At 43.9% G+C, this 12,123-nt stretch overlaps 1 protein-coding gene across 1 annotated transcript in view; it reads left to right on the top strand.

The window, feature by feature from the left end:
• MRPS9 (mitochondrial ribosomal protein S9) overlaps positions 1-12,123 on the top strand; it is a 129,346-nt gene that overhangs the window by 24,820 nt on the left and 92,403 nt on the right. The window lies entirely within an intron of this gene.

The following is a 12,123-nucleotide window of genomic DNA, read 5'->3' as shown; positions in this document are numbered from 1 at the left end:
CCAAAACTGTGTGAATTTTAATCAAACTGTCGGGATAATGCTAGTTATATTACAATGTCTTGTATTAGAATAGAAGGGCCAAATCAAATCCCTCTTCGTGGCCTTGCCACATCACTCTGCAAAAAACACACCTTGCCTATGGATTGTAAAATATTTTAATGCCTTGATAGTCGTGTTGGCGGCAAATCCTGTATGCATTCTTCATGTGGCTGCATTGTGCTTTCTTTCTGCCATTCAAGAACATCCTTTTTTTTTTTTTTTTTTTAAGACAAGCATTTTTTGGTGATAAATGCAGGGTTAGCATATTGTCAGATGGTCACCATGGAAACACCAGTAATTAGGCAGACTGACATGTAGTCCATTCATCAATGTGATGCCTCCTGTCATTAGGAGATACCAGTTCATAGAAATAAACTTTTGTATTTTTTAGTATTAAAAAAAAAAAAATTTAAGTTACTAGGCAGCGGTACAGTAAATGTTACATTTAAATCTAAGTTTTTAGAGTCTCTTTTATGAAAGCTGAATGTTACACAATGCATTATTCTGTGTATTATACATATTAAAGAAGACAAGTGACAAAGCATCTGATTTGTTTTGTTACCCAGTAATCACAGGAACTGTTTTTTACCATTGTCTTTTTTGAGCGCGTCTTCCCTTTGGCTTTCTGAATAAGGCAATAATTTGTGTGACACTTTTTTACTGACTTTTTCAGTATACCAGTCCTGAATTGTATATAAATATGAGGCACATCTACAGGTATTTTATTGTTTTATTGATACTCCAGTCAAAAAGATGAGGAAAGTTTCAGGTGAGTATAATGGCAGCAACCTAATTGTTTTTTTTTTTTTTTTTTCCATGATTTTGTTAGTATCCACTTTGCTGTATATTGCCACAAAAGTTTAGTATCAATTGCCACCACATTTGCCACTTTTTGGGGGGACCTGGAGTGGGTACCTGATTTTGACAGGCAGCCACTCCCACTTCCTGCTAAGATTGCTGCATGGCGATCTAAATCCTGTCCAGCCAACCCCCCCCCCCCCGCTGCCTTCTGGGACCTGTGTGTGTCCCCCAGAAGACGATGGGACCATTCATAAAGCACAGTCTGTTTCCCTTACTTGCAATGCCGGTGCCTGCACCCAAAGCTGATGGACAAATCGGCTTGGGGCGCTGACCTCGCGGGATCCCTGGATAAGTATACTATATTATACTAACAGTTAGCAGCTACAGTATTTGTAGCTGCTGACTTTTTTAATTTTTTTTTTTTTTTTTTGTCAAGCTGGAACTCCGCTTTAAGCAATTTCTACCTTACAGATAAGTAACCACTGACAACTATCTTTTAAGCTGTCTGTAGGGGGAATTCTGCCCAATGACCACAAATGTAAGGAACCTTTTTTCCCAGTGAACATCACACTAATGTACTGTGCTCTAAATCTATTCACTGAGGTGTCCGTTTATGAAGCGGTGATCCCAAGGATCGCCGCTGATCACAGTCCATAAACAGTTTATGAAACAGTGATAATCGGGGGAGAACATGTTTGAACTTGTTCTCCCGCCGATTATCTCTACACATGGAGAATCCTCATTGAATGACACAGTAACAGCCAGTTTATGAAGCGGTGATCTCACCGCTTCACTGGCGATCTGTGTCAGAATTCACACTCCCAGGTTCACCAGCTCAGAGGTGGTGAATCGGGGAGTGAAGAGAGAATCTCGGGGGATCTGAGGGGGAAGGAGGAAGGTTTTTAACTTCCTTATACCTCGTTCAGACCCCCCCAACACTGTAAGCATGTCCCCCTGTTATATATATATATATATATATATATATATATATATATATATATATATATATATATATATATATATATATATATATATATATAAAATATGTGTGTGTGTGTATATACATGTGTATATATATAATGTGTGTGTGTGTATACATATGTATATAATATAGGGGGACTCATTATTTTATTAACAGTAATCCACGCCGTCTGTCCGTGTATTGAGCAGTGATAATTTATCACTGCTTAATAAACTGACATCTCTGTATTTCAGTGAATTTCTGGTGCTGTAATCTCATAAAGTCTCACGAGATTCCAGTATCAGGGGCCGTTCTCCACTGTTGGAAGCGTTTGTAGATTGCTTCACTCCTCAGAAGGTGAAGCGATCTATAAAGCTTCATAAACTGGCACACAGAGGAGAAAGATCTTCACTGTGAATGCCGGAGAATGAAGCAGTGAATAGATTTCACTGCTTCATAAACTGACACCTGAGACCCTAAAGTTAGTTCAAGGGTTCCTCAGTGCTAAAAAGGTTAAAAGACTTCTTTAGACTGTGGGATCGCAGCAGTTTCTCTTCGGAAGTCTAGTTTTAATTCGGAGTGCTGATGTCATTAGGACCTGGGATGCCTAGATATCAGTTTTTTTTTTTTTTTTTTACAGAAAATTTTATTTAACAAATCAGCATTACAATACAAGAATATAGTACAGTCATTAGGGTGAGAATAAAGAAGTTAGATTTACCCTTAAACAATAGCCATTATTTATCAGATATTCCAGATGTGCAAACGTCAGAAGTTTCACTTAACCATACCTCTCAAGGCTCAAATCATCATTCATATTTAGATATTATAAAGTGAATAGCCAAATATTCAACCAAACCTGGGGGGGAGGAGAGGAAGAAAGGAAGAGGGAGGAGGAAAGGGGAAAAAAAGGAGGAATGGGGGGGGGGGGGGAGGAGAAGGAATGGGATGAAGGGAAAAGGGCATAAGAAGAATAGACGTGAGATGTAGGATGTCCTCCATTATGTTTCACGTCCTGCTTATGGGGTAGGGGGTTCAGGGTCTCCGGAGGCGTCGTCCCAGGACGACCAGATTTTATCAAACTTCCCCGGGCATTGCCTACTTTCATACGTCAATCTATACAGAGGGAGTACCTTATTCACCGACCTTATCCACGAGGCCAGGGTAGGAGGCTCTACCATTTTCCATCGCAGTAGAATTTCCCGCCTAGCATAGTACAATGCGAAGGTTAGACACAATTTGCTATACCTATCACCCTCAACATCTTCCAGATGACTGAGCAATAGTATTTGGGGGTCCACCTGTAAGTTTGATCCTATGATATTGCTCAGCGTGGATGCCACTGCAGACCAAAAGAGTCGGAGACTGGGACAAGACCAGACCATATGCCAGAAAGTACCCAATTCCTGTCTGCATCTCTGACAACTGGGATCTCTCTGAGGGTAGATGCGTGCCAACCTCTGTGGGGTAAAATACACCCTGTGTAGGAACTTGAATTGTATGAACCTATCCTTTGAAGCTATCATGGAAGGAATGTAGGATTTTAAACACTCCTTCCATTCCTCCTCTTCCATTCCTCCTCTTCCAAAGAGGGAATATCAACCCTCCACTTTTCCCAGGTTTTAGTTAGTTTGGCATCGTACTCCACTGTCAGGTATAGGTATAGTGTACAGAGGGGCTTCTCCCTTAACGCTGGAAGTCAAGAGCCTTTCAGTAGAGTCTGGTTCCAGAATGGGGGGGGGACCTCCAAAGGCGTGCTTCAGCTGCCAGTATCTGAATTGGAAGGAGGCCGGAATAGCAAAGGATTGTCTAAGGATTTGGAAAGTCATGAGCCTGCCATCCTTAACTATATGCTTTAATGTAAGAATTCCCTTTTTAGCCCAGAGAGACGGGGTCCGGTAAAGTGTAAAAAAAGAGGGAGCATAGGGTTACCCCACAGGGGCATGTGAGGTGAAATGTAATTGGGTTTCCCATATATTTTCCTAGCCTCCTGCCAAACCCTTACAGTGGTTCGCATCGGGGTTGTCATGGACAAACTGGCCCCGAGACCCCGAAACGGGAGATTGCTCAAGGCAGCAAAGGAACCCAGAATGGCTGCCTCCAGAGTGACCGCCGGGTTTTGCGTGGGCTGGGAGAACCACCACCGAATCGTGACCCCCCCCCGAAAGTGGGAGATATAAGATCTGCTTGGCCACCCTGGGTGGCCTCAAAATGTATCAGCAGGCTCTCCAGCCTCCACAAAAAAGTTCTAGGGATGGGTATGGGCGTATTGTGAAAGAAATATAGATATTTGGGAAGGTAAATCATTTTTAGCAAGTTGACTCTGCCAACAGGGGTCAATGGAAGGGAACGCCAAGCAGTGCACCTAGCCGTAAGCTGTGATAAGTGGACGCAGATTGTTGTCCATGTAGTCTTGAATTTTACCGCTAATTTTTATCCCCAGGTATTTGAAATCATCTACCCATTTAAGCTGCGGGTGTGGTATCCTAGGGGTCGAGGGATGAAGCGGGAATAGGACCGACTTGTCCCAATTAATGCGAATCCCCGAATACCCACCAAATCAATTAATCAGATTGAGTGCAGTCCGCAAAGAGGACGATGCATCCGCTAAATAAAGGAGAGCATCGTCCGCATACAGTGATAACTTCTCCTCAATGGGTCCTACCTGAAGTCCCCTTACCCCAGGGTCGGCCCTCAACAATATAGCCAGGGGCTCCATCGCCAGAGCAAATAGACCCGGGGAAAGGGGACATCCCTGTCGCGTGCCACGAGACAATTGGAACTTCCCCGAGAGGCATCCATTGGTACGTATTCTAGCTGAGGGGCCATGGTACAGCATGCGAAGCCAGTTCGTGAAACCCGGGCCGAACCCGAATAGCGAGAGCACTTCCCATAGGTAGCCCCACTCGACGGAGTCAAAAGCCTTCTCCGCGTCGAGTGAGGCCACCGTCCCGTTAGTCACCTCGTCCGCTCTGTCTATGTGAGTATGGAGGCGTCTGATATTAATGTCAGTTCCTCTGCCGGGCATGAAGCCTGTTTGATCCCTATGGATGAGAGCGGTAATTACCAGGTTAAGCCTATTGGCCAATACTTTTGCCAGTACTTTTGCATCCACGCTCAGAAGGGATATAGGGCGGTACGAGGAGCACAACGTGGGGTCTTTCCCTGGCTTGGGTATCACTACAATGATCGCCTCGCTCATCGTGTCCGGGAGCTTCCCAAGGCGCGATGACTCAGAGAAGAGGACCTGTAATTTGTCAACTAGTTCTGTAGCATATTGTTTATAAAACTCCACAGGGATGCCATCGGGTCCCGGAGTTTTCCCTGTCTGCATTGATTTAAGTGCCCGTAGTATCTCCAAGGACGTAATTGGAGCGTCAAGCTTGTCACGATACGTTACTGTAAGGGTTGGGATGTCAATGTCGTCTAGGTTTGCCCCCAGATCCTCCCCTCTATAGTCTACCCTGGACCTATAGAGGGATTCGTAGAACTCCGCGAAGCAACAATCGATCCCTTCCGGTGTGTGGATCAGCTGGCCCGAGGAGTCCCTAATATGTGAGATGCTCATCCCGCCCGCCTGTTCCCTAGAGAGCCAGGCCAACAAACGGCCTGACCGCTCTCCCTGCTCAAAAATCCGTTGGGATTGAGCCAACATTTTCTTCTGAGTAAGAGAAGTACGAAGACGAACCACCTCCTTCGTCATAAGTTGTAGATGGGAATAGTGCGCAGGATCTCGGGTACGAACAAAAAGAGCCTCCGCACTACTCGCCTCCCGCTCAGCCTTCACCAAATCTGCCCTACGCTCCCGTCGGACTCTGGCAATGATGGTCTGGTAATGTCCCCTTGTCGTGGCTTTAAAGGCATTTCACACCACTGCGGAGTCAGCCGAGCCCACATTTACAGCCCAAAAGTCAAGCATTTCCGTTCTAAAATCTGGAGAGCCTCCATATCCTTTCTACTAAGCCTAGGGAGAGCTCGGATAAGGGTCTGGTATGGATTCTGGGGGGAACCCCACGCCATTTTTTCGGCGTAGGGAGTTCCCCTTAAAGCGGAGGTCCGCTGAAAAAAAAAAATATTAAAAGCCAGCAGCTACAAATACTGCAGCTGCTGACTTTTAATATATGGACACTTACCTGTCCAGGGAGCCCGCGATGTCGGCAGCCGAAGCCGATCCATCCTTCGGCTCTCTGCTGCTGCCGCCGTCATCCTCGGTAAGGGAATAAGGAAGTGAAGCCGTGCGGCTTCACTTCCTTGTTCCCTACTGCGCATGCGCAAGTCGCGCTGCACGTCCTCCCAGGTCCCTGCTGTGTTCTGGGACCTGTGTGTCTCCCAGAATACAGCGGAGGAGGACGGGGTAGGCGCTGGAAGTGGCATAGGTCATCGCAAGCTCCGTGGTAATCTATGCCAGGAAGTGGGAGCAAATACCTGTATTAGACAGGTATGTGCTCCCTCCTCCCCCCTGAAAGGTGCCAAATGTGACATCAGGGGGTGCGAATCCAAAAAGTGGAAGTTCCGTTTTTGGGTGGAACTCCACTTTAAAATCCATACCAGACCCAAGAGCCTGGTATGCTCTTGGAGGGGGAACCCATGCTGTTTTTTTTTATTTAAAATTTGGCGTGGAGCTCCCCCTCAAGATTCATACCAAACACAGTGCCTGGTATTGGCAGGGATTCCTGTTCATTGAAAGTCGGACGTATGTCGGCTTTGTGTATGAGTTCTAATACCTATAAAGATATTCCATGCAGAATATAATGGCAATGGTATTCTTTGCCATTATAAAATAGGAATATGAGAGGTCACATACAAGCACTCTTAATTGTATAAAACCATGCTGGACAAAGCCCAGAAGCCACATATCCACTGTACTTACTAATTTGCTGCTGTCACCTAACTTTACTTTATTTATGTTAACGTCAATTCAAACACATCTTCCCTGGCATTTTATTGAATTTATTTGGCTTTTAGACTGGAATGTTTGGGTCCTTATTTGTAGCTTAGTTAGTTAGGCTATACTAGATTTTTCTATAATATAAACTGCAAAGATGGTGAAGTGTTTTTTCATAATTTTCTGTTTGAAAAGAAGTACTTTTCTTTCGAATTGACCTGCATGCCTAGATGTTCAGTACTTTCTTTAAAGTGATTGTAAAGTCTCATTTCTTATTTTTATTTAAAAAAAAAAAATTTTATACTTACCTGCTCTGTTTGGAGTGGATTTGCACAGAGCAGCCCAGATCCTCCTCTTCTTGGGTCCCTCTTCTGTACTCCTGGCCCCTCCCTCCTGTTGAGTGCCCCTACAGAAAGCAGCTTGCTATGGGGGCACCTGAGCTGAATTGCAGCTCCCTGTGTCCATTCAGACACAGAGCTGTGGCCCTGCCCACCCCCTCTCTCACTTGATTGGCTGACTGACTTTGACAGCAGCCGGAGCCAGTGGCGCCACTGCTCTGTCTCAGTCAAAAAGGAGGGCGAGTCTCTGACGACCAAGTTCCTCGTGGACATCGCTGGACAGAGATGGGGCTCAGGTAAGTATTAGGGGGGCTACTGCACAAGGAATGCATTAAGATAAAAATCCTTCTGACTTTACAACTCTTTTAGGAAGGAGATAGAGCATGCATTGGTTGCTTAAAACTCAAGCACTCCCAAATGCGCTAGAAGCTTCCTGGGGTGGGTTAGGGTCATCTTATCTTGTAGATTCCTCTGCCTCCCCCCCCCCCCCCCATGTAAAAGTACATTCAAATGAAAAAAATTCACTAACCGCTTGCCGACCAGCCGCCGCAGTTGCACTGCGGCAACATGGCTCGGCTGCGCGAATCACTGTTATGTTACATCGCTCCCTCTGGTGGCCACCGCAGCTCACCCCCGGAGCCAATGCAAGTCCGCCGGGCACCCGCGATCGCTCGTAACATGGCGAGAACCTGGGATCTCTGTGTGTGTAAACACAGAGATCCCAGTACTCTGAGGAGAGAAGTGACAGATCGTCTGTTCATACAAAGTATGAACAGCGATCTGTCATCTCCTCTAGTCAGTCCCATCCCCCCTTCAGTTAGAACACACAACAGGGAACACATTTAACCCCTTGATCGCCCCCAGTGTTAACCCCTTCACTGCCAGTGACATTTTTACAGTAATCAATGCATTTTTATAGCACTGATCGCTGTATTAATGCAAATGGTCCCAAAAATGTGTCAAAATTGTCTGATGTGTCCGCCATAATGTCGCAGTCACGATAAAAATCACAGATCGCCGCCATTAGTAGTAAAAAAAATAATACTAAAAATGCTATAAATCTATCCCCTTTTTTGTAGACGCTATAACTTTTGCGCAAACCAATCAATATACGCTTATTGCGATTTTTAATACCAAAAATATGTAGAATACATATCGGCCTAAACTGAGAAAAAATTTGCTTTTTTTTTAAAAAAAAAAGGGATATTTATTATAGTAAAACGTTGTTTTTTTTTTTTCAAAATTGTCGCTTTTTTTTGTTCATAGCGCAAAAAATAAAAACTGCAGAGATGATCAAATACCACCAAAAGAAAGCCCTATTTGTGGGAAAAGGATGTCAATTTTGTTTGGGTGCAGCGTCGCACGACCGCGCAATTGTCAGTTAAAGCGACGCAGTGCTGTATCGCAAAAAGTGATCTTGTCGGGAAGGGGGTAAAATCTTCCAGGGCTGAAGTGGTTAAAGAAGCCCATTCACACAGGGGTAACACGACTTCCAGCACGACTTTGGGAGGCAACTTGGACACGAATTGAGTATGAATCACAGCACGACTTGGGGCAACTTACAACACAACTTGAAGTCACCTCCAGGACAGGGAACTTTACAAGTGGCCAATCAGAGCTTATCAGCTGTGTGTGAGAAGGAGGGGGCTGGCTGTTTAGTGGAGGAAATTACTTTCTGTTTCTTTTCTGCTTCCTGTAAAGTTGCCTCAGTATGAACAGTGATCAGACTTCCATTGAAATCAATGGGTACAAGTTGCCTTCAAGTCGGATTGAAGTAGTACAGGAACCTTTTCTGAAGTCGGAGCGACTGCAGTAGTGTGCATTAAGACAGATCCATTCACTTACATTGATTTTTTCGTGTAGCGCGACTTGAGGCGACTAGGGGCGACTTGAAGTCGGATCCAAAGTTGCCCCTGTGTGAATGGGCTCTAAAAGTTACTCACTCTACTCCATGGCTTTCAGCTGCTCTGTGCTGATGGGTGAAGTTGGTGTGTCTGCCTCTGGGGTCCTGGGAAAGCTAAGAATTCCAGATCTTGTGAGAAGTTGCTTCAGCACAGTGCAAAAGTGCCTTTGGGGGAGAATTTTTGGATCTTTTATTTTTTGCTCGGGGTCCTGGGAGAAGGCCCAGCAACATCAAACTTACCAGCAGCACACAATGTAAGGTTAGAATGTTGTTTTGTTCTTTTTCTTTTCAACATTTTTTTCTTTTTATATGTTGGCATGTTTTAAGCATGCTGCTGAGTGTGCCCTTTTAGTGTTTATGTCCTCATGGGTTCCATCTATCAATAGTTGTCACTTTTTCAAATAAGGTTTCAAGGCTTTGCATATATAAAAAAAATCTCTGGGTAATCTGCAAACTGCAGTATGGCACATTATATTTGAGATCTAGATAGATATATATATTACACACACTGCAGAGATCTGCCACTGAAAATACCAGGAAAAGCTCAATCCCAGTTTTAACCTGCCGGTGCAGACATCTCTACCTCTGCAATGCAAGCAGATTGATAAATAATGGTGCCAAGTTCCCTTCAATTGCTTTTTAATTGTTATCTCCGCTCTTGCTCAGAAACCTGCATGTCCTCTTAGTGCTAGGGGAGAATATTCTTCAGGAAATTTCTCTAATTGATTTGCTGTGTCCATTCTGTTTGCTGTATCATTTTTCACAATACTTCATAATTTGTGCTCATTTCTAATGAACAGAGTCATTAGAACAGGCATGACTAAGTACAACTGACAGCTAACATTAGGTGCCAGATGCAGTTTCTAATGCTACGTAAAAGTGAAGAGAACAGTTTAAATAAATTAGCACCTGTACATTAGTCTCACTTGCTGGTAATTTATAAGCGAATCAGTCGAGATGACATTTAGGTAAGTCATTGATCACGTTAACAGCTGCCTACCCACTGCCCAGCTGGGATAGCTAATTAATAGAGATAGCAGTCCTGACCTAAAGCTTTTCCTAGACCATGGTATCCTCTCTTCCTCACATATCAGAGCTTTTTTGCAATCCTTTTCTGAAAGCCCTTGTACTAAAGAGTGAATATCATTCTACTATGGTGTTGATTGATAAGTGAAAATGTCTTTGCATATTGGTGAACTGGAAGGGAGGGATCCATAGTGGCCAATTAAATGATTGCAATTTAATGCATTTTGTTGGAGATGCCAGTTAACATCCAGTATGTTAGATCTTAGTCAGGTGTGGCAGGAATTTCTTGAAAGAAATCCATGCAAATGTGGAAAAAAAAGCATTGAGACCCCTTACACACTAAAGCGCTGGTCGTTTTTGCAGTGCTTTAGCGGCATTTTTCGGGCGCTAGCGGGTCGCTTTTTTAAAAAAAAAAAAAAAAAAAAAATTGCGCATTCATTTCAATGGGCAGGGGCATTTTTGGAGTGCTTTTTATAGCGCTCCAAACATGTCTCAAAGATGCTGCTTGCAGGACTTTTTCTACCACCCGCAAGCGCACCAACCCAGTGTGAAAGCACCCATTCAAATGAATGGGAGGCAGTTTTCAGACGCTATTTTTAGTTCTAGAACACCTGAAAACTGCCTCAGTGTGAAAGGGGTCTGAGTCTAGGTTTGCATCTATACATTTGGTGCGTTTTTTCAGGCACATTTTGCGTTTTGAAACTTTGTATGCATTTTTGCATGCAGTTTTCATGCATTTTGTGCATTAATTTTTTTTTGTTTATTTTCTTTAACCACTTTAGCCCCAGAGGGATTTACCCCCTTAATGACCAGGCAATTATTTTCGATACAGCACTGCATCGCTTTAACTGACAATTGCGTGAACATTGCTGTACCTAAACAAAAATTATGTCCTTGTTTTCCCACAAATAGCTTTCTTTTTGTGGTATTTGATCACCTCTGCTGTATTTATATTTTTTGCGCTATAAACAAAAAAAAAAAAAAAAAAAACCTGAAAAACTGCTATAATACATATCCAAAAAAAGTATAAAAAGACAAATGTATTCATCATTTTTGGTAAAAAAAAAAAAAAAAAAATCACAATAAGCAGATATTGATTGGTTTGCGCAAAAGTTATAGCGTCTGCAAAATAGGGGATAGATTTAGGGTCTTGTAATTTTTTAAATTGTTTTTACTAGTAATGGTGGCGATCTGCGATTTTTAGCGAGCCTGTGACATTGCAGCGGACAAATCTGATCCCAGGTGACACTTTTTGGGGACCAGTGACATTATTACAGTGCTAAAAAATATGCCCTGATCAATGTATAAATGACACTGGCAGGGAAAGGGTTAACACTAGGGGGCAATCAAGGGGTTAACTTCTGTTCCCTGGGTGTGTTCTAACTGTGTGGGGAATGGGCTTGCTGGGACAACACAGAGATTGCTGTTGAACCAGGTCTCTGATATTCCAACATAATCTAAATCCTTATTCAACAGTATCTCTAGTTCACCCATCTTGTCTGCCAGGCTCCTGGCATTGGAGAACATGCCACGTAGTTTAGACCGGTCGCATACTGTCTTCTTATTGGGTGTTCCGATGTTGCAAATACTTGTTACTATACTTACCTAGGGTTTATGTGCTTTAGTCAACCTACCACTAATGCCCCTAATACTACCCTCTGGAATTTGTTCTGCGCTGACTATCTCTACCACTGGACCCTCCCCCTGTCACCTAGTTTAAAAACCCCTCTAAGTTTTCGGCCATCTTCACTCCCAGCAGATCTGCACCCTCTTCATTTAGGTGCAGTCCATCCCTTCTATAGAACTGGTGACTGATGAGAAGTCGGCCCAGTTCTCCAGGAACCCAAACCCCTCCTTACTACACCAGCTCCTCAGCCACTTGTTTACTTCCCTAATCTCCCTCTGCCTTTCTAGTGTGGCTCCATGTACCGGTAGTATTCCTGAGAATACTACCTTGGAGGTCCTTTTCCTCAATTTAGCTCCTAAGTCCCTAAAATCGTTCTTTAGGACAGTCCATCTGCCTCTGACTTTGTCATTGGTGCCAACGTGCACCATGACAGCCGGGTCTTCCCCAGCCCCTCCCAGTAATCTGCCAAACCCAAGCGCCCGGTAGACAGCATACAGTTCAAATCTTCAGGTCTTTGTCACAGATTGCCCTCTCTGTCCTTCT

Source organism: Aquarana catesbeiana, linkage group LG02 (assembly GCF_042186555.1).
Source record: "Aquarana catesbeiana isolate 2022-GZ linkage group LG02, ASM4218655v1, whole genome shotgun sequence".
NCBI lineage: Eukaryota > Metazoa > Chordata > Amphibia > Anura > Ranidae > Aquarana > Aquarana catesbeiana.
Note: the sequence above shows the minus strand (reverse complement) of the source record. Positions and strands in the feature narration are given on the sequence as shown.